The sequence below is a fragment of the Zingiber officinale genome, chromosome 2B (assembly GCF_018446385.1).
Source record: "Zingiber officinale cultivar Zhangliang chromosome 2B, Zo_v1.1, whole genome shotgun sequence".
NCBI classification, from domain to species: domain Eukaryota; kingdom Viridiplantae; phylum Streptophyta; class Magnoliopsida; order Zingiberales; family Zingiberaceae; genus Zingiber; species Zingiber officinale.
Genome location: NC_055989.1, coordinates 31693174 through 31716262, shown reverse-complemented (window position 1 = coordinate 31716262; position 23089 = coordinate 31693174). Strand labels below are relative to the sequence as shown.

Sequence of the window (23089 nt, the reverse complement as noted above, 5' to 3'; positions counted from 1 at the left end):
TTTGCCTGGTCGACCCATGAGCTGCCTGGGGTCTCGCCGAGCATAACGCAACATGAACTTCACGTCCGGCCAGATGCGCGGCCGGTGAAGCAAAGAAAGAGAGACTTCAGCACGGAACAGAATGTAATCATCCAGGCAGAGGTAGAAAAGCTTCTGGAGGCCAGCCACATAAGGGAAGTACAATTCCCAAGTTGGCTTGCAAATGTGGTTCTGGTCTCCAAGCCGGGCAACAAGTGGAGGGTCTGCATCGACTTCCGGGACTTGAATAAGGCATGCCCAAAGGACTTCTACCCCCTGCCTCAGATCGATCAGCTGGTGGACTCCACAGCCGGGTGCGAGCTGATATGCATGCTGGATGCATATCAAGGCTACCATCAAGTGCCGCTCGCCCGTGAAGACCAGGAGAAGGTCAGCTTCATCACGGCGGACGGCACCTACTGCTACAATGTAATGTCATTCAGATTGAAGAACGAGGGAGCCACCTACCAACGTCTGATGAACAAGGTCTTTAGGGAGCAGATCGGACGCAACTTGGAAGTGTACGTGGACGACATACTGATCAAGTCCTTCCGAGCGGCCGATCTCTACGCGGACATGGAGGAGACCTTCCAAACATTGAGAAGGTATGGCGTTAAACTCAACCCTCAGAAGTGCCTATTCGGAGCAAAAGGAGGGCGCTTCCTGGGTTATATTGTGACCGATAGAGGTGAACCCCAGTAAGATAAAGGCATTGCAGAACATGTCACCTCCTAGAAATCTCCGAGAGGTACAGCATCTCACCGGTCGGATAACGGCGCTATCAAGGTTCATCTCTAAGACCGCCGACCGGAGCTTGCCATTTTTCAAGATTCTCCAAAAAGCCACCAAGTTTCAATGGGACGAGGAGTGCGATCGGGCATTCGAGGAATTGAAGGCTTATCTGAATTCCTTACCAGTGTTGGCGAAACCAGTCGTAGGTGAGTCGCTCCACATTTATTTATCTTCAACTGAGCATGCTGTGGGCTCAGCACTTGTAAGGCCGAGCGGAGAGGAACAGCCAGTGTATTTTTTGAGCCATATCTTAAAGGATGCTGGACTATCGAACAACAAATAATGAGGCAGTGTACGAAGCCCTCATAGCCGGATTGCAGGCCACACGGCATGTTGGAGCCAACCGGGTGGTGATTCACTCAGATTCCCAACTAGCCGCTCAGCAACTCATGGGTGCCTTCGAGATAAACAATGCAAGACTCAAGTTGTACGCGGACGCCTTTGAAAAACTCAAGACTAGCTTCACTGAGGTGGTGGTCCAGAAGATACCCCGAGCGGAGAACCAGGCGACAGATGAATTCGCCAAGCTCGCGAGCTCGATATCGCCGGTCGTCATCCAGCAACCAATCGAGCAAGTATCCTTGGTAGCGCATATAGACCGGATGGAAGGCCTCACATTCCCGAGTGATTGGAGAACAACCATCATGGAGTTTCTGCGCTCAGGGGCCTCGCCATCCGATCGGGATGAAGCTCAGCTACTAAGGAGGAGGGTTGGCCGGTTCACTCTCATCGGAGATCAACTTTACAAAAAGGCTTTCTCCCGACCGCTGCTAAAATGTGTTAGCTAAGAAGACGCAGAATACATTCTCCAGGAGGTTCACCAAGGATCTTGCGGAGGTCATCCGGGCGGCCGATCTTTGGCTAGGAAGATCCTGCTGGCTGGATACTTCTGGCCAACACTACATGAGGACGCCGCTCGGACCGTCGCAACGTGTCTTTCCTGTCAGAAGTATCACAGCTTCTCACATAAGCCGACGGAACAAATGAAAGTGTCCACAGTGTCTTGCCCGTTCGACCAATGGGGCATGGACATTGTAGGACCCTTCCCTATGGCGACCGGACAACGGAAATTTCTATTGGTGGCAGTAGATTACTTCTCCGAGTGGGTGGAGGCTGAGCCGTTGGCCAAGATAACCGAGCACATGGTCAAGAAATTCATATGGCAAAACATCATCTGTCGGTTCGGCATTCCGCGTCGGCTCGTGTCGGACAACGGGCGACAATTCGTCAGAAATCAGCTCGAAGAATGGTGCAAGGGCTATGGGATTGAGCAGCATTTCACGTCGGTGGCGTATCCCCAAAGCAATGGTCAAACCGAAGTAGCCAACCGGGAGATACTCCGAATTCTTCGGGTTCGGCTCGACCACATGGGAGGAAGCTGGGTGGACGAGTTGTCGGGAGTCTTATGGGCCCTACGCACGACCCCCAAGGAGGGAACGAGAGTAACACTTTTTCACTTGGTGTATGGGGGCGAGGCGGTCGTCCCAGTCGAAGTCGGCGTAGAGTCCGTCCGGATCCAGAACTACGACGAGGCGAATTGCGAGCGGAGGCAGCTTGAATTGGATTTGATCGACGAGGAGCGAGCCAAAGCGTCCGTTCAGCTAATGGCCCATAGACAAAGAATGAAGCAGAACTACAACCGTCGCGTGATTCCTCGAGCATTCCAGGTGGGCGATTTGGTCTGGAAGAAAGTGAAGCCGGTCGGGGACGTAGGCAAGCTGGAGGCGCCCTGGGCAGGACCCTTCAAAGTCGTCGAGAAGCTCCGATCGAACGCCTACTACTTGGAAGATGAGGATGGACGACGGCTAGAGAGACCCTGGAGCGCAAACCACCTCCAGCCCTATCGGGCCGGATGAAAGGTGCGCCGATGTAATGTATTTCATGAATATTCCGTGCGAATGTATCATTTGGTTGCAGGAATCAAAGCTATAAAAACAAAGCAAAGGCATGAGCATTGCGCACCGAGCGGGTAGCTACAAGATTGCGTGGCAAAGACCCCGCGTCGTTCGGCCGAGAGTATATTATCCGAGCCAAATGCTCAATGACGAAGACCCGCGCCGTTCGGCCGGGAGTATATTATCAGAGACAAATGCTCGATGACGAAGACCCGCGCCGTTCGGCCGAGAGTATATTATCCGAGCCAAATGCTCGATGACGAAGACCCCGTGCCGTTCGACCGGGAGTATATTATCCGAGCCAAATGCTCGATGACGAAGACCCCGTGCCGTTCGGCCGGGAGTATATTATCCGAGCCAAATGCTCGATGACGAAGACCCCGTGCCGTTCAGCCGGGAGTATATTATCCGAGCCAAATGTTCGATGACGAAGACCCCGTGCCGTTCGTCCGGGAGTATGTTATCCGAGCCAAATGCTCGATGACGAAGACCCCGCGCCGTTAGGCCGGGAGTATGTTATCCGAGCTACAAGCTCATCAAATGAAGACCGTCGAGCGGCGACGTTAAACTCTAGAGTCCGGGAATGCTAGACTTATTAATTTGTCCAATAAACTACTTGGAGCTCACGTAGCCCATGCTGGATTAATCGTATTTTGGGCCGGAGCAATGAACCTATTTGAAGTTTCTCATTTCGTACCAGAGAAACCCATGTATGAACAGGATTGATTTTACTTCCACACCTAGCTACTCTAGGTTGGGGGGTAGGTCCCTTACGAAACTTTCGTTATTGGGTTAGCCATACACTTCACATGTTTCTAGCGATTCACATGGCATCATCAAATGATACAAGTCTTGGATAAGAATCTACAACGCACTAGAACGCCCTTGTTGACGATCCTTTACTCCGACAGCATCTAGGGTTCCTCGAACAATGTGATGTCTCACACCGGGTAAATCCTTAACCCTTCCTCCTCTTACTAATACTACAGAATGTTCTTGTAAATTATGGCCAATACTAGGTATATAAGTAGTGATTCAAATCCAGAGGTTAATCGTACTCTGGCAACTTTACGTAAGGCAGAGTTTGGTTTTTTGGGGGTGATAGTGGAGGCTTGAAAATCGTCGAGCGGCGACGTTAAACTCTAGAGTCGAACCGGCGACTATAAACCCCCTGGCTTGAAGACCGTCGAGCGGCGACGTTAAACTCTAGAGTCGAACCGGCGACTATAAACCCCCCGGCTTGAAGACCGTCGAGCGGCGACGTTAAACTCTAGAGTCGAACCGGCGACTATAAACCCCCCGGCTTGAAGACCGTCCAGCGGCGACGTTAAACTCTAGAGTCTAACCGGCGACTATAAACCCCCGGCTTGAAGACCGTCGAGCGGCGACGTTAAACTCTAGAGTCTGCCCGACGACTATAAACCCCCGGCTTGAGGACCGTCGAGCGGCGACGTTAAACTCTAGAGTCGGTCCGGCGACTATAAATCCCCCGGCTTAAAGACCGTCGAGCGGCGACGTTAAACTCTAGAGCCGGACCGACGACTATAAACCCCCCGGCTTGAAGATCGTCGAGCTCCGACGTTAAACCCTAGAGTCGAACCGGCAACTATAAACCCCCCGCTTGAAGACCATCGAGCGGCGACGTTAAACTCTAGAGTCGGATGGGCGACTATAAACTCCCCAGATGAGGCAGCGTCGCGTCGAATTACTTCAACGACGCATTGGCAGAGAATCCATGAAGGAATGGATATTCGTCGACCAATCGGCGCGGTGAAGGAAAACACCGAAAAACTCATGAAAGTCCACGGTGGGGTGGATGGTCGTTTGGTCGATCGGCGAGGCAAAGAAAAACACTTGGAGCGAAAAGATCATAGAAATCCCAGGCAAGATGGATGGGCATTTGATCGATCGGCAAAGCAAAGAGGTTAAGAAATTCCCTGCGGGTAAAAGGTCTAGTAACCGGTCAACATAATCAAAAAGAACACGAAATAAGAGGATAACACAGCAAGAGTGGCCATTCATTTAATATTAGTGTTTAAGGGTTACAGATGCCACGTGATAGACACGCCGATCGGAATCATTCCTGAAAACACATTCACTCAAAATAATTAAAGATATGCTTGGGAATGGTTGTAAGAAGCGCCACATGTTCTCGGGCGGGAATTTTCGCTGAAGTTGGGAGGAGACCCTTGGCCTTCAAGTAATCCGACGTGGCAGTGATGGCCAGTTCAAAGGCCTCGGCCATCCGGTTGCAAACCTTCTCAGCGAACTCGTCTGAGCGGATGTAGTTCTGCCTCAGCACGATGAACCGGCTCGGCTCAGCCTCTTGATATTCCTTGAAGGCAGCTTGGGAAGCTTCGAGAGACTCCTGCAAAGTCTTCAGTTCATCCTTATGTTTAAGCGCCTCGGCCGAGCGGCTCGCCTTCTCGCCGTCCAGCTCCTCCATCAGCTCTTTGACCCGTTGCTCTAGGCCCCGGGCCTCGACGTTTTTCTTCTCCAGATCGGCGACAGCCATTTTCTTCCGATCAGTGGCTAGGCTGATTTTCTGGTCCAGTGACTTGACTTTTCGTTCGAGTTCGGCCAAAGTATGGGCCTGGTCGGTCGTCTTCTTTCGCTCATCCTCCAACAAGTCTTGGGTCTTCTTGAGCTCTTTTTGCAGCTCGGCGTATGAGGGACCCTGGGAGGGAGCGCCACCCGAGCTCTTCAACCTCTTGAGCTCCGCATCCACCATGGTTAGACGATTGGAAACAGCGATCTCCTCTACCCACCTCTGACATAAACAAGATTATTAATAGCTGATCAGAGAAAGTGCGTAGAAGACTTCAAAGAAAACATACTTACCCCAGTGGCCTGCTGCATATGGCTGTTGGCCAGATTGCCGAGTGGAATCATCGCGACACATGCCCGAGCGTCGGCCCACATCTCGGCGAGGGGCCCCTTCATGGTGATCATATGCTCAGGCGCGGTTGGTCGATCGGGCTCGGGCAAGAGCTCCTCGGTGGGAAGGTGTAGGGTGGCCCTAACGGTGCGGCTCTAGCCAGGGGACGTGTGAGCAGATGCGGAGGAAGCAGAAGCCGGGGCGGAGAACTTGGACAAAATAGCCGAGCGCTGGACCCGGCGGGGGGCAGGTGGAAGAGCACTGACCGGCACAGCCTTAATAGGGTTGGCGGGCAAGTTCAGTTGAGACGGAGTCCAATCGGAAGATAATGTCTCCACCATTGGAGTTTTCCCACGAGAATCGGACCCCGCCCGCTCGGACACGCGAACAGCAGAAGTAGCCGATTGCAACTGTGTATCCGCCCGGCGCCTCTTTTGTCTAAGTGGCTGCTCGTCTTCCTGATCGGAGCCCTCCTCTTGAATGGCTGGCTCCCGGTTTGAAGTGTTGCCTCCCGTAACCTCCATGGGGGAAGCTTGAGCGGCCGACTCTTCTGTGTGCGTGTCGCTCTCACCCTCGTGAGAGTCGACCGGAGTGATGCCCAGTCGCTCCATCTCTTTGGCGGCTGCCGCCTCGAGCGCCTCGGCTTTCCTCTTCAAAATCCCTTGCATCACGGACTCCATGACGATATTTGCTGCAAAGGAAAAAGAAGAAAATCAGTTAGCACTCAAAGTACATGTGCATGGGAAATTCTTACCGAAGCTGCTCGGAAGTGGAGTGCGACTCGGACTCAGGCGAATATGTACAGCACGCCTTCAGGCAGAAGCTTGTTGATATCGAGCTTCAGACCGGCAAGCACGTTCGCGGCCTCGAGATAGTCTGGTCGGGTTTTGAATCTTTTTAATGTTAGTTAGACCCTAGAGCCAATCATTTGATGATTGTATGGACTCATTGTATCATATTCTTGTATATTAATAAAGATATTTGGATTTTGGTTATTATACTTACTTGTATTTGTGCCAAATAAACTAAGTATAATAATGTCCTTGAGTAGATGGTTCTCACCTATATCAATCGGTTAGTTGAACCGATAGTGAGATGATATAGGGAACACTACTCTTAATCATTCCTAGTCGAGTATTAACATTCAGGGACAATGTTAATGCAATAAGACTAGCATGTAGGTCAACTCGATGACTTGATATCACAAGTCATGGATATAGAGATATCAAGTTGACACATAGGTATACATTAAAAAATGTATACTGAATGACCCGCCATGAGAAAGTATCATGGATCGTTATATGAGTGTCATATACTTTCTCATGTGGCTATTAGTATGACTACTAGTCCTTAGACCTGAAGTCACCATAGATCCCTACATAAGGAGTTATGTACTTTAGTTTCGTCAAACGTCACTCGTAACTGGGTGGACTATAAAGGCGATTACTAGGTATGTAACAAATTATGCGGAGGGATGTGAGTGATGTAGATGGGATCTATCCCTCCTATATGACGGGAATGACATCGGTATTCTTGATAGAGTGAGACCACGAAGTGCATGGCCATGCCCAAATGAGTCAATATAGGATATTGAGCTCATTTGATTTAGTGTGTCTACTTGGAGTTCAAGATTTAGATTGATTAGAGGATGACACGGTCTATGCCTCATAATAATCAATCTAGATGTCTAGGATAGAAGGACACTTGCCATATTTTGTGAGGAGTCACAATTAGTAGTCACAAGGTGATGTCGGATCTCGACATTCTTGTAACTTGGGTAGTAATGATGTTTTGCTAGATACTGCTCATTACTTATGCTCCTAAATGGGTTTAGGGCATTGCCAACATTACAAGAACCTATAGGGTCACACACTAAGGATAATTAGATGGAGATTAGGTTCATATGATGAACCAAAAGGATTAGATTCATTTGATGAATCAAATTGGATTAAGAGTAATCCTAATTGGACTAACTTGAGTTGGACTCAAGTTGATTCATGTATTCAATGAGTCTAATTTAGATTATGACTCATTAAATCAACTTAATTTAATGAATTAGATTCATTATATTAAGTTGGCTTGAATCAAATGGTTAGATTAGATCAACCATGGAAGAGATTTGGTCAAGTTTGACTTGACTTGAGAGGAAGATTAAAAGTCAAGTTTGACTTGACTTTATGCTACCTTATTGGTGAGTTGGCATTGATGTGGACCAATGATGATGCACCACATCATCATGGTTGCCACCTCATGGGAGTTACTAGTGAGTGCCACCTCATAGAGGTTACATTCCCTCTTTGATGACAACTTAATGCGTTAATGGAGGGGTTACATTTGGGAAATGTGGTCGGCCACAATTTGAATGAAAATGGATTCATTTTCATTCAAGTGATCATTATTGCATCTTCTTCCTCTCAAGCTCTCCCTCTCCCTCTCCTCCTTGCTTGGCCAAATCTCACCAAGGTGCTAGCACACCTTTGTGTGAGGTTTTCTCCACCTACGTGTCCGTGTGGATACTTCTAGAGGACCGACGCTTGACGGTCTAGAGATCCGGCAATTCCTTGGACGAGCGGGAACGCGAAAGGGCACGCTTCAAGGTATACTTCTTAACACATAGATCTAGGAGTAGATCTAAAGTTTTTGAAACTCGTACTTGTATTTCGTTCGGTTTTCCTTTCACGGATCTACGGCTTTGGGTGATTCGGGGTTTCCGCGACGCGAAAATCCGTTTTCGCGGCCCGAAAAACCCAACAGTGGTATCAGAGCCACGTGCAAGGCTTGTACGAGTTTAAGTTTTGGTTTTATGAAAACTAAACCTTCTGTGATTTTCTGTAAAAATTTAGTTTTTTATGTTTTTATGGGTAATTTTTCCGTAGAAGCGAAGCACAAGTATCTAGGCACTTGTAGGCTTCGGCTACCGGGAAGTTTTTCCTTAAACGGCTTCGTTTTGCCCTAAATCCGTTTGGGACAGCGGGCTTGGGTGCCATTAGATCGAAAAGGAGCAACTCACGATGGTTAGATCGTGGGTAGGGGTACTGCCCCTAACCCCGCAAGGGGATTTGCTCCGCGATTGCACCCGAAATCGCTAAAACGAACCTGTCGGGAAGATTTTTCCGAAACGGCAATGTCTCGACCCAAATCATTTTGGGACAGCGAGTTTGGGCGCTGTTGGATCACAAAGGAATCCTCGCGATGGTTAGATCGCGGGTAAGGGCGCTGCCCCTGGCCCCGCAAGGGCCCGAAACCGCTAAACGGGACCGCCGGGAAATTTTACTCGTAAAAATTGTAAAAAATTAATTTTAAAATTATAGAAAATTATGAAAATATATAATTTTGAATTATATATTAATTTTGTGATAGTCATGGCCCAAAAACCCAATATGATTGGATTGTGTTGTAATTCATAATACGGCCTACGTGCCGTTATGTGTTTGCGCGTGTTGTATGTTTTTATTTTTCCGCGACCTGCGCATCGTGCCTTTCTCATATATTCTGGTTGTAAATTAGATTTAGACTCGAATGTAACTCGAGTTTCAAATTGTAATGTACAAATTGAAGCGGTGGAGGGTCCACACGAGACAGAGTTCCGAGGCGAGCACGAGCAACACAAGGTGGTCAAAGGGAGGAGCTTGGAGAAGCTGTTGACCCTAGGTTGACCATTCTATCTTCTCATTGGCTTAAGAGGATCGTAGTAGGGCCATGACTAAATCACAAATAGATTAATTAGTTAATTGCTTATGTATATGATGCATGTTTAATAAATAATTAATTAATTAGTGCCTTACGATTAGATTAGATCTAAGTCGTGCACATGATGCACCCTTGCGATTAGATTAGATCTAAGTCGTGCACAAGATGCATTCTTTTCGATTAGATTAGATCTCGATCGAACCAACTCTAAATGCCTAACCGTGCCGTGATACCTATCACTACCTCGATCACATGTATTGTTGAATCTGCCAAAGCAGAGCAATACATATTATCTTGGTAGGGTACGGAGGGACAATCTTGGTCCCGCCTATCAACGCATGGGTGAATACAAACTCAATTAGATTGAGTATTAGTTGCTCGGTTAGATCGAGTCAACTATAGGCATTCTTCCAACGGTTGGAAAAGATAGGTCAAAATCACATCTATATTAACTCTCGGGCGTATTAGTCAAAGCTAACTCGAGTTTTAATATAAATGCGGATATTGATTTTATAAACAAGAGTTGCATAGAGATGTAATTGGTAATCGTTACCTACCGATCATACTAAGTCTTGGGTGTATTAGCCAAAGCTAACTCAAGGGTTAGTATGATGTGGATCTTGTCCCACAAGAATTATAGAATTCAGTGGGAGCATCATTTAATTAAAGGCCTAATTAAATGATTTTAAAAGAATATGATATTTATTTCTGCTTTTATTTTGTAGATAACCATGACGTCGAATACGAACTCTTTCTCCCTGCGTTCTGTCCTTAAGAAGGACAAGCTCAACAGAGCAAATTTCCTGGACTGGTACAGGAACCTGAGAATAGTTCTCACTCAGGAACGTAAACTGTACGTTCTAGAGCAGCCCATTCCGGAGGCTCCTCCTACCATTGCCACGCGAGCTGACCGGGATGCTTACAAGAAGCATCAAGATGACGCATTAGATGTGTCCTGTCTAATGCTCGCAACCATGAACTCTGAGCTTCAGAAGCAACATGAGTTGATGTGTACTTACGATATGGTTGAACATCTTCGTCAACTATATCAAGGACAAGCAGGACACTGGAAGAGGAACTTCACAGGATACCTGGAAGATCTTAACAAGAAGAGAAATAAGATTTCTACTTCAGGTATAAATGTTATAGAAGTCAACCTCTCTATTTCTTCATCGTGGGTATTAGATACCGGATGTGCTTCGCACATTTGTACTAATGTACAAGCACTGAGAAATAGCAGAGCATTGACAAAGGGCGAGATAGACCTACGAGTAGGCAATGGAACGCGGGTTGCTGCTGTTGCTGTAGGGACTTATTTTCTATCTCTGCCCTCTGGGCTTGTATTAGAATTAGATGAATGTTGTTATGTGTCTTCTTTGACTAAGAACATTGTATCAGTTTTTTGTTTAGACAAGAAAGGTTTCTCGTTTACAATAAAGAACAAATGTTGTTCCGTCTACTTAAACGATATGTTCTATTGTAGTGCACCTCTGATAAACGGACTCTACATTCTAGATCTTGAGAGCCCTATTTATAACATAAATACCAAGAAGTTCAAGTCAAATGACCTGAACCAAACTTATCTCTGGCACTGTCGCTTAGGTCATATAAATGACAAGCGCTTATCCCAGCTCCATAAGGATGGTTTGCTGGACTCATTTGATTTTGAATCATATGAGATATGCGAGTCATGCCTACGAGGCAAGATGACCAAGACTCCCTTTAATGGGCACAGCAAGAGAGCGACTGATTTGTTAGGACTCATACATAGTGATGTATGTGGCCCTTTCAATGTTGCTGCTAGAGGCGGTTATAGGTACTTCATCACATTTACTGATGACTTCAGTAGATATGGTTATGTGTATTTGATGACACATAAATCTGAATCCTTTGAAAAGTTCAAAGAATTCAAGAATGAAGTACAAAACCAGCTTGGCAAGAGTATTAAGGTACTTCGATCAGATCGAGGTGGTGAATACTTAAGCCATGAGTTTCGTGACTACTTAGCTGAGTGTGAGATTTTATCTCAACTCACTCCTCCTAGAACACCACAGTGGAATGGTGTATCCGAAAGGAGGAATCGTACCTTATTAGATATGGTACGATCTATGATGAGTCACACAGATCTTCCGACATATCTATGGGGATATGCTCTAGACACGGCAGCTTTCATTCTCAACCGAGTTCCATCCAAGGTCGTGATAAAGATACCATATAGGATATGGACTGGTAGAGATGCCCAGGTGTCTTTCATGAGGATTTGGGGTTGTGAGGCTTACGTATGACGTCAAGTCTAAGACAAATTAGAACCCAAATCCGACAAGTGATATTTCATCGGATATCCCAAGGAAACTAAGGGATATTAATTCTACATTCCCAGTCAGCACAAGGTAGTTGTGGCAAAGACTGGGGTCTTTCTAGAAAGGGACTTTGTTTCTAGAAAGACTAGTGGGAGCGCGTTCGATCTTGAAGAAGTTCAAGATGCGAACAATAGCACTGATGCCTCGATGGAAATTGAACTGGAACCACAAAGTGTTGTGGATGATGTTGTTCCATAAGAAGTTGAGGAACAACAACCGGTTCAAGTAGACATACCTCTTCGCAAGTCTAATAGGGTACGTCGTCAGCCTGAGAGATACTCATTTCTCTTGTCTGACCATGATGACGTTATGCTCATAGAGGATGAGCCTACCACCTATCAGGAAGCTGTGATGAGACCAGATTCCGAGAAATGGCTAGAGGCCATGAGATCCGAAATGGAATCCATGTACACCAACCAAGTATGGACTTTGGTTGATCCACCTGAAGGGGTAAAACCATTGGGTGTAAGTGGGTCTTTAAGAGAAAGACTGACATGGATGGACTTATCTATAAGGATCGCTTGGTAGCTAAAGGTTTCAAACAGATTCATGGTATTGACTATGATGAAACCTTTTCTCCAGTAGCGATGTTTAAGTCCATTCGGATCATGCTTGCTATTGCAACCTACCATGACTATGAGATATGGCAGATGGATGTCAAAACCGCGTTTCTGAATGGAAACCTGCTCGAGGATGTGTACATGACACAACCTGAGGGTTTTGTAGATCCACAGCATACTAACAGAGTATACAAGCTGCATAGGTCCATTTATGGACTAAAGCAAGCTTCTCGGAGCTGGAATCTTCGATTCGATGATGTAATCAAACAGTTTGGTTTCATCAAGAACGAAGATGAGCCTTGTGTCTACAAGAAGGTTGTAGGGGATATAGTTGTCTTCCTTATATTGTATGTGGATGACATACTACTCATTGGGAAGGACATCCCTATGCTTCAGTCTGTCAAGACCTGGCTAGGGAGTTGCTTCTCAATGAAGGACTTAGGTGAGGCATCCCGTATTGTAGGGATACAGATCTATAGAGATAGATCTAAGAGATTGCTTGGCCTAAGTTAGAGTACATACATTGACAAGGTACTCTTTCGGTTTGCCATGCAGAACTCCAAGAAGGGATTTCTGCCGATGTCACATGGCGTGAGTCTTTCGAAGACTCAAGGTCCCTCTTCTAGAGAGGAGAGAGACCGCATGGATCAGATCCCTTATGCCTCAGCCATAGGATCGATCATGTACGCCATGCTATGTACTCGACCTGATGTCTCGTATGCTTTGAACATGACCAGCAGATACCAGTCAGATCCAGCTGAAAGTCACTGGATAGCGGTCAAGAATATTCTTAAGTACTTAAGAAGGACTAAAGAATATTTCTTGATATATGAAGGTGATGATGATCTAGCTGTAAAGGGTTCATGATCGAGCTTCTAGACCGACCGGGATGACTATAGATCGCAGATCGGGGTTCGTATTTTGTATTAATGGTGGTCTTGTCGGTGGAAGAGTTCAAGCGGGATCTGATGGTGATTCTACAACATAAGCGGTATATTCTTGCATCGGAGGCGTGAAGGAGGCAGTTTGGATCCACAAGTTCATCACTGAACTTGGGGTGGTTCCTAGCATCCCTGACCCAGTTGAGCTCTATTGTGACAACAATGGAGCTATAGCACAAGCGAAGGAACCTCGCTCACACCAGCGGACCAAGCACATACTACGGCGCTTCCATCTCATTCGAGAGATTATCGATAGAGGAGATGTGAAGATTTGCAGAGTACCTACAGAAGCTAACATCGCAGATCCCTTAACCAAGGCTTTGTCACAGAGAAAGCATGATGATCACACTAGGTCATTAGGCCTTAGAGCCTATACTGATTGGCACTAGTGCTAGTGGGAGATTGTTAGTTAGAGCCCTAGAGCCAATCATTTGATGATTGTATAGACTCATTGTATCATATTCTTGTATATTAATAAAGATATTTGGATTTTGATTATTATACTTACTTGTATTGGTGCCAAATAAACTAAGTATAATAATGTCCTTGAGTAGATGGTTCTCACCTATATCAATCGGTTAGTTGAACCGATAGTGAGATGATATAGGGAACACTACTCTTAATCATTCCTAGTCGAGTATTAACATTCAGGGACAATGTTAATGCAATAAGACTAGCATGTAGGTCAACTCGATGACTTGATATCACAAGTCATGGATATAGAGATATCAAGTTGACACATGGGTATACATTAAAAAATGTATACTGAATGACCCGCCATGAGAAAGTATCATGGATCGTTATATGAGTGTCATATACTTTCTCATGTGGCTATTAGTATGACTACTAGTCCTTAGACCTGAAGTCACCATAGATCCCTACATAAGGAGTTATGTACTTTAGTTTCGTCAAACGTCACCCGTAACTGGGTGGACTATAAAGGCGATTACTGGGTATGTAACAAATTATGTGGAGGGATGTGAGTGATGTAGATGGGATCTATCCCTCCTATATGACGGGAATGACATCGGTATTCTTGATAGAGTGAGACCACGAAGTGCATGGCCATGCCCAAATGAGTCAATATAGGATATTGAGCTCATTTGATTTAGTGTGTCTACTTGGAGTTCAAGATTTAGATTGATTAGAGGATGACACGGTCTATGCCTTATAATAATCAATCTAGATGTCTAGGATAGAAGGACACTTGTCATATTTTGTGAGGAGTCACAATTAGTAGTCACAAGGTGATGTCGGATCTCGACATTCTTGTAACTTGGGTTGTAATGATGTGTTGCTAGATACTGCTCATTACTTATGCTCCTAAATGGGTTTAGGGCATTGCCAACGTTACAAGAACCTATAGGGTCACACACTAAGGACAATTAGATGGAGATTAGGTTCATATGATGAACCAAAAGGATTAGATTCATTTAATAAATCAAATTGGATTAAGAGTAATCCTAATTGGGCTAACTTGAGTTGGACTCAAGTTGATTCATGTATTCAATGAGTCTAATTTAGATTATGACTCATTAAATCAACTTAATTTAATGAATTAGATTCATTATATTAAGTTGGCTTGAATCAAATGGTTAGATTAGATTAACCATGGAAGAGATTTGGTCAAGTTTGACTTGACTTGAGAGGAAGATTAAAAGTCAAGTTTGACTTGACTTTATGCCACCTCATTGGTGAGTTGGCATTGATGTAGACCAATGATGATGCACCACATCATCATGGTTGCCACCTCATGGGAGTTACTAGTGAGTGCCACCTCATGGAGGTTACATTCCCTCTTTGATGACAACTTAATGCATTAATGGAGGGGTTACATTTGGGAAATGTGGCCGGCCACAATTTGAATGAAAATGGATTCATTTTCATTCAAGTGATCATTATTGCATCTTCTTCCTCTCAAGCTCTCCCTCTCCCTCTCCTCCTTGCTTGGCCGAATCTCACCAAGGTGCTAGCACACCTTTGTGTGAGGTTTTCTCCACCTACGTGTCCGTGTGGATACTTCTAGAGGACCGACGCTTGACGGTCTAGAGATCCGGCAATTCCTTGGACAAGCGGGAACGCGAAAGGGCACGCTTCAAGGTATACTTCTTAACACATAGATCTAGGAGTAGATCTAAAGTTTTTGAAACTCGTACTTGTATTTCGTTTGGTTTTCCTTGCACGAATCTACGGCTTTGGGTGATTCGGGGTTTCCGCGACGCGAAAAGCGGTTTTCGCGGCTCGAAAAACCCAACATTTAACTCAGGAGAAGTAGGCGGTTCGACCTGCCATTTGGTTCGGAAGGAAGCCCGCTCGGGGAAACGTAAATAAAAGTAGTACTCCTTCCAGTGTTTATTGGAGGAGGGGAGTTTATCAAAAAAAGACCAGACCGGGCCGAGCTTGGAATAGATAGGTGCCCAGTTTGGATTGCTTGGGATAATAAAAGTAGTATAAAACTTCCGGTCGGAGAGGGATGCGGTGTATCTTGAATAGTACAACCACTCCACACAAAAGGCGAAAAGTATTGGGAACTAGTTGGGCGAGCGGAGTACCAAAGAAGTTGCAAACATCGGTGAAGAAGGGATGAAGAGGAAACCGTAGACCGGCTGTGAATTGGTCGCGGAAGAAACAGACAGATCCGATCGGCGGTTTGTGAGGTCAAGCGATTGGTGAGGGTAGAATAAGTTCGATGTCAGACGAAATATCAAGACCATTGAGCAGAGCCTCGGCATCACGCCGGTCGAAGCGAGACTCCATGGTAGTATACCAAGGACCTAAAGCGGGATCTACAGGGCGAGATGAACTGGCCATTATCCGAGTGGACGGAAAGCAAAAGCCAAGAGAATAGAAAATGACACGAGACAGGGAGAAGATGGGAGAAACAATGACCAGAAGATAGGAACTCGACAAAGAAGACGAGGAAAATAGAAAGGAGAAGAGGAGGAACCTTACAAAGAAGCTGGGAATCGAAGGAAGGCGGCAGAGAATCGTCGGAAAACGGAGAAGCAGGGGTCGCCGGAACACCGAAGCACCGAAGAGAGGCGGAGGAACGCGAAGGCAGAAATGCGGCGGAGGAAGGAGGCGACGGCTTTATAAGGTCAGGCCCGATCGGCCTCGACCGTCCGATGCAGGTCACAGGAACCGAGGCCTCCATCGGGCCGTTCATTTCAAACCGCCGATGTCCCATCGGACACACCGCCAAGTCGTACAATGACGCCAGCAGAGGCGCCACATGTCATCATGTCATAAGGGCGCATTTAATGAGCGTCATTACGGCGCGCAGCGTGCATGCTCGGTCTTAATGGAGAAGATTTGCATGAATCCCGAAGAAATCCGGAGGGTGTCAGCGAGGGCCGTCGACGCGGCAGCAAAGCCAACGCTCGGAATGGGCCTAGCGGCCGCTTGAGGAACATTCCAGAGTGGCAGGACGATGTCATTCAAGCCAACCGGCAGTCCAGTCAGTCGGACTTGGCGCCTCCTTCGACTAGACTTGAAGGGGAGGCATGTGATCTGGTGATAAGGACGGGGGATCCTCGTCGGCGGAGGGTCAACGGCACGTGGAGGTCAAAAGTCAAGAAAGTCAACTCAGAGACCTACCGACCGGGCACCGCATGCCGACCGGCCGTGAATCCCCCGGACCGAATGAGAGACAACCCGACTAGGGGTCGCGTTTCCGATGTTCAAGGTAAAAAGGTTTCAAGGGTCGAGCGGGTTATCCGTTCGGCCGGCGCACAAGGCAACACAAACAGGGGCAGTCTCATCCGAGCATATGACCGATGCATAAGTGATATGTCTGCCGAGCGGCCGATCCGCTCGGCCCTGGAACAGACAGGGAACGCAAGAGGACAAAGGAGATAGAGGATAACATCATCCTCGAGACACCTTCCGCCGACAAACAGCAGAGTCGGCGGTCGAGCCGTACACAGAATCATACGGCGGAAGCTTCCACCATTACATCCGGGATATGCTCGGACGATTGCGGAATGGCGCCAGAGGTACTTTTCTGACACGGACTTGTTAAGGTATGTTTGGGGAAGCGTGCACGCATCAGGAAACGTGTCCGCGCTTCCCCGGGGTCCTATATAAAGACCCCAGACGTCGACGAAGGTAGACACATCTCTACTGTAGCCTCATTACGATGCCTCTCTCATTGCCTGACTTGAGCGTCGGAGGGTCGTCGCCGGGAAACCCCTCCCGGCTCGGCTTCTTTGCAGGTTCGTCGAAGAGCTACACCACCAGTCGGAGACAGCGGAGCGTGCCACATCCCCAACGTCCGTCGACTCAGCGCTCGAACAGGATCAGGTACATATTTGGTATTTCTCCAATAATCACTATGTCTCAATAGGGTACCATATTCCTTCAACTCATTGCCAAAACATTTTTTTTAATTTTTGTAAACAAAAATTTTCTACCGCTTCTTTTTTTATGAGATCCTCAACTCAAGTGTTTCTTAAGTAACCAAAATGCAATGGGGTCTCCTATGAAACCAAGATACTAGTCCAATAAAACAAATAGTAATTATTTTCGGATATATCAACTCTTAAAATCAAGTATAATTGGAAATATAGGTACTAAATCAAGCATGCTAACAATGATTTTTTTATAACTTAACAACGCTCATGTCCTATTGCTACAAATAGGAGAAAATTAATCCCTAGAAATATGATCATACTTCCACAAAAATATTAAGTTCTAAATGAAATTATTGTGCTATAAGAACTAAATAGATAAATGCATGATGGCATGGTAAACAAAATAATGCAAGAAAGCAAACAAACAAAAAGACATGATGATCAAATCTAAACTAAAAATAAGGAAATGAACAAATATAACTAATCTTACTATTTTATTAAGAATATGAATTTCTTACTAAGTAATTTTGGTGAAGCCCAAAATAAAATTATGTTAATATCCTTTTTTTCACACTAAAAATAATTTTAAGATTTATTAGTAATTGTCTCTGGTTATTTTATATATAAGAAATATACATTGTCATAGTTTTCTTTAGTCTCACATCTTATGATTGACAATACCATGAGTGGAGAAGTTTCTATAAATAGATTGGGCCAGCGACGTTAGAAAGCATACATTTCTCGGCCTTTTGGCTAAGATCAAGTGTATTATCAGTAAAAAAATAAATTAATTTTTTATGAGGGAGAGCTCGTTATAGTAACTTGCTACTGGGGTTCTTAAGTGTTGCCCTTGCATTGCACTACTCCATGGGTTTGGTGTACCCTTACCAAGTTCAATTTATGGGCCTAGGACACTAAGTTATGCATATTGATGCATTATATTACACATGTGATGCATGTGCGCGATGATTAGTCTAACTAAATTATCTAAACGCTCAAAACTTGAAACAAACATTGCTCTCAATGAAAATAGAGTCTACTGAGGGGGGTGGAAAAGGAGGGAAGGGACTTTGTGAGCGTGCCAATCATACATCTGTTGGCGGAACCCATCCATCTTGTGGTAATTCTCCTCCATCCTCTAAAAGTGCTCATCAATCCTACGATAGTATTCCTCTACTCTAAGATTACACTCATCTTATATGCATTTTCGCTCAGCCTATTCGTCTTTGATGGTGGAAAGGGTAGTGATGATTTCTAAAAAATTATAAGCAGAATGCCTTGTTGAAGAACTAGCAAAAGAAAAGGAATGGCTCTCAAAGGAGCTAGTTTATTGAGCTTGGTGAGAGGGGGAGGGGGGGAGTGGGGGGTTGTCCATGTTGATCAGCTTAGGAGCTGGAATAGAGGGAAATGACTCGTTAACACAAACTTGGGCTATGATATGCTTAGGGTTAGGGAGGGGGTGTGACAATTGATTTTTAAGAACAAGGAAATAACAGTCCCTATCCAACATAGTCATATAGATAGCAACACAAGATTCCAAATTTATCCTGGTGCTACCTATATATTTATTAATTAATTAGTAGATGATTAATTAATAAATAGGTTGATTAATGGGTTAATTCTTAGTATACTTTATATGTAGATTTGAGCTAGAAACATGCTCTTTGATTTGAGTACGTCAAGGGACTTTCTAAGTTGATAGGTGGGTAGTTCTTGCTTGACTTATCTAGTTTCTTTGATCTTAGTGAATGATTATTTATTGTCATATATTAATTAGATAGTAGTTACTGCTTATCTTGACTCCACTCTATTTACTTCTTTAGTTGATACTTAGTTGCTTGTGTTGTATCAAAAAGCGTTAGAGGGGGAGGGGGGGTGAATAGCGCTTGTGACTTTCACTTTTCGTTTTAGAAAACTAACGAGTAAACGCAGCGGAAATATAAAACAAACACAGAAAGACACCAAGTGTTTTTACTTGGTTCGGAGCCTTGGGCGACTCCTCCAAGGCCCACGCTCGTTGAGCATTTACTTTGGGCAATAACTATAATCTCGCAAAAAGTTACAAATAAATATTACAATTAATCTGTACTGAAAATTATACCGACACAAGCGAATCGTAAAACTGAAGCTTCTGGTAGTCGATGTCTTGTTCTAGCTCAGTTGGATCATCTCGTTAGTAGTGCGCTGAAGAAAGATTATTTTTTGATGATTATCTCAAGCTGTTGGTCGAGACTGGCTGATATAAGCCATTGAGGGTGCCTCCATCACTGGTGGATTTGTAGTGCGGATATGCTCTGGTTCGCCCGCTGCTTATCCTCTTGAGGGCACCTCCGATGCCATCCGAGGTGCCTCTAGCTCCTTTGGAGGGCACCTCCATGGAGCTTGGAGGTTCCTCAGGTGCAAGGGCTAAGGAGTCTACGCAACAGTACCGACACAAGCGAATTGTAAAACTGAAGTTTCTGGTAGTCGGTGTCTTGTTATAGCTCAGTCAGATCATCTCGTTAGTAGTGCGCTGAAGAAGGATTGCTTTTTGATGATTATCTCAAGCTGCTGGTCGAGACTAGCTGATATAAGCCATTGAGGGTACCTTCAAGGCCCTTGAGGGTGTCTCCATCACCGGCGGATTCGCAGTGCGGATAAGCTCCGCTTCGCCCGCTGCTTATCCTTTTGAGGGCGCCTCCAAGGCCATCCGAGGCGCCTCTAGCTCCTTTGGAGGGCGCCTCTAGCTCCGCTGCGTAGACTCCTCAGCCCTTGCACCTGAGGCACCTCCAAGCTCCATGGAGGGCACCTCTGGTACTGTTTATCCGAGGCAAAACTTGCTCTTTTATCCCTACAGGATATGTTAGTCCCAAAATACCGAGCATACTCTGCAACACAAAGTTAGCACATAATAATAACATAAACATAAATGTCTGACAGTCACCAGACTGTCCGGTTCTGACTTCGGATTTCCGTCCGGAAACCCTAGGTCGAACCGACGCCTACTGTTCCCTCAACGGGGAACGCGTCCTCACCTGCTCCACTCGGGAGAGTATATCTATTACCAGTCCAATCCTCCAGATCGACTGGGCTTTTGCTCAACGCCCGAGTCTTCAGGTCTTTCCGCTGGACGTCCGCTCCACGACCCGTCCAGATTTTCCACCCGATCTGTGACACCGGAATTTTCACCTATAGTTTCCGACTCTAAGACTTTTGCCCAAAGACCTTAACCCGCTAAGACTTTCTGCCTAGGGTTATCGCCCCCTAGGATTTTCCCTTTGCCTAACCGCAACTAGGACTTTTCTTCACCTAGGGTTACCACCCCCTAAGACCTAGGGTTACCACCCCCTATGGTTTTCCACCTGCCTAACCGCAGCTAGGACTTTTGTCTAAGTACACTTAGGACTTTCCTGCAATCTTATTCAAACATGTTAGATCAAAAGACAACCTAACTTTGAACCCTTTGACATAATCAAAACACAAGTTCGATCTTCGGATGCTTCCCACACCAACAACTTGTACTTAGTTTAATCTATTTGCTATCCATGCAGTCTCATTTGTTATCCATACTATTTATTGATATTTATACTTGTTCCTTTAGGTAGTAATATTCTAGTGTAGGATATCGAGTATCCTACTAGACCTTTGCTTATTATGTACACTTATGCCTATATATTAGTAAGATCATACCATATTGTAGGATATTGAGTATCCTACTATACCTTTGTTTGTTATTTAAGCTTATGCCTATACATTAGTAAGATCATACCGTACTGTATGATATCGAGTACCCTGCTAGAGCTTTGGTTGTTATTTAGGCTCATACATATACGTTAGTGAGTTTAAACCATAGGGTAGCTTGAAGAGCATTATCCTTGGATGGATTGTTACTGCTTATTTTACTATTATGGCTTGGTATATGTATATACCCTGTCTATCCACAGGACCATCTAAGGTAGAGTATTCTCCCGTAGACAATGATCACTTATACATCTTATCTGTCCATGGGACCATCCATGGTAGAGTGTTCTCCCACAGACAATGACTGATTACATACCCTGACTGTCCACCGGACTATCTGTGGTATAGTGTTTTTCACAGTTAATGGCAAGGGAGCTAGATAACTACCTTATCATGCCCGTCCATGAGACCATCAGTGGGAGAATGTTTTACCACAGACAATGACTAATTATATACCCTGATTGCCCATGAGACACATTCGTGGTAACATGTTATTGCACATAATCAAGACTTGTTATATGCTTGCAATATGCTAGTTATGTATTTATTCATGCATGTTTTGGATGTACTGTATGTATTCATAATTTATTGGTTATACCTGGTTAAGCAGGTTAATGGAGGGTTATGTAGTTGTTTATGTTTTTTTGTTAGCAATTGATTATATTGGCACTCTTATTTTTTATAGTAAGTATTTTATTTACAACCGTTTCTTTTGATCTTCTTATATGTAATATCATGCACTATCTGTCTTATATCCACTGAGTATTTTATACTCACGACCCCTTATTTTTCTTTGACTCCAAGTTAATAAGTAGAAGATATGTTGTATCATGTCACTCAGAGGTCCTAGTTGCATGCCCCACTCATTGGATTCCCTTGTTAAATTGCTTGGTTTATTTTTCGCTGCTTAAATTTATGCTTTTCCTTTAGCATCGATTTTGAGTGTTGTTAGAATTATATGACTTTAATCTTGTTCAGTTGAGTACATCACATGTATATGCATACATACACGCATTATCATTTGTAACTTGGTGATATTATATCGCATTGGTATTTGTGATGACTTTAATTAGTTTGATATCAATTATTTCCTATATTATCACTAGGGGGTACCGTCTGAAGTATAAACCATAATCTAATTGAACATTTTCTAGCATGACTTACAAAATGGTCAAGTCACTCAGATGAACTACCATCACTATCTCCATGACCAAAAATGGTATATGCTATAACATGATGTCGATATCAAAAGTAAGGGTTCTGAAGAGTAGTGACCTTCTCTCTAGAAGCATAAAATTGGTTTGTGATCTTGACCCAAAAATAATTAGGTCTCAAATCAATGGGATATCTCTGATTCCCGCTAAAGGGGATTCAAAAATTGCATTAAACTATTCAAGGTCTAGGTATTGCTTGGTGTTAAATAAATAGAATGTAATGTGACCTTCATCGAGTGAATAGTTGTCATTAAGTAATAAAATATTATCCTTTGGGATTGATTAGTTGAGTATCGGTTGACGAGCAAAGTAGGTTATCTTGAAAAGTCTAAATCAAGAGACCTGTTGTGAAAGAAAACAAAATGAGAGTAAAGTGACAAGTGTGAGAAATTTGATTTTAAAGAAAATTCTAGGACTTCAGTGTCATCACAATGACACTGTAGTTATAATTCCATGTTTTATCTCAGTGTTTGATATGTTTGAAGGTGGCTTATCCTAAGATAACTAATATTTTCTCTTAGACAATATTGGTGAATCTATACAAACATAACTCTTACTTTTGTGGTAGCCCTACTAAGGCAATCACTTTCTTAGGGAGACTTCTATCACAATATCTTATGATCCTCTAGACCGCTATTCCTTACTTCATGAGGCTGAATTAGGGGTAAA

At 44.6% G+C, this 23089-nt stretch overlaps 1 pseudogene; it reads left to right on the top strand.

Moving 5' to 3' along the window:
* The first annotated feature begins 18218 nt into the window (after nt 1-18218).
* LOC122049733 lies at nt 18219-18373 on the top strand (annotated as a pseudogene).
* Nucleotides 18374-23089: the final 4716 nt, after the last annotated feature.